The sequence below is a fragment of the Gobio gobio genome (genome assembly GCF_949357685.1).
Source record: "Gobio gobio genome assembly, chromosome: 3".
Taxonomy (NCBI): Eukaryota; Metazoa; Chordata; class Actinopteri; order Cypriniformes; family Gobionidae; genus Gobio; species Gobio gobio.
The window spans coordinates 59,441,798-59,442,981 of NC_137099.1; positions in this window are offsets into that span (position 1 = coordinate 59,441,798).

Here is a 1,184-nt window from a genome sequence, read left to right on the forward strand (position 1 = left end):
AATTGTTTGCCCAATGCCTCAGATCAAGCATATGTAAAAGCAGACTTTTTTTAATGAATATTTATAGGCCACTTTTATATTTTGGAGCAACTAACCCCGACCCTACCTGAACCTACCCACTTCTCAACAATATAAAGCACGTAACAGCCAAATAAAAGTACAGTCACTGGTATTTATTGCAAAAACTGGCCAAAAACAGTATAAAACGTATAAAGTATTAACTCATGTTGCATTCCAAGTCTTCTGAAGTCATACGATGTTTTCATGTAGGACACACACACACACACACACACATGTTTGTTTTTGTGAAATGTGAGGACATTCCATAGGCGTAATGGTTTTTATACCGTACAAACCGTATTTTCTATCCCCTTACACTGCACCTGCCCCTAAACCTAGCCCTCACAGGAGACTGTGCAGTTCACTTTCTGTGAAAAAAAACTTGTTCTGTGTGATTTATAAGCATTTTGAAAAGTGAGGACATGGGGAACGTCCTCATATTTCACCCTCTTTTTGTAATACCTGTGTCATACCCATGTCATTATACACATTTGTGTCCTGATATTTCACAAACACACACACACACACACACACACACACACACACACACACACACACACACACACACACACACACACACACACACACACACACACACACACACACACACACACACACACACACACACACACACACACACACACACACACACACACACACACAGTTACAGCAACCAAAGAAAAACTAACACAAATACGGGGACCAAGAGCCCCACTAAAGCAAACGCTTCCCACCACAATGGTGACTTCAAATGAAACATAAATAAAATCTAAACCTCTGTTAATTCTCAGTAAGAGCTTCTGTAGACGTCTGACAGAAATAGTCAAAGTGTGTCTTATGTCTGTGATTAAGGGCAGCTCCAGTGTCTCAGTGGGAAACACTGTCTCCTCACAGCAAGAAGATCCTGGATTGAATCCCACGATTCTCTCACGATCCAAAGATGTGTGAATTACAGATGCTAAGTTGTCTAAAGTGTCTAAAGGTGTGAGCTAAGTTTCTTTTATTTTCCTGATTTCTGGACAAACACACACTGTCTGTGAGTTGCTTTGCAATTACAAATGGAAAATATGTCCACAATGAGCACATTTGAACTAGTTTTTAACCTTGAGGTTCCATGAACGTCT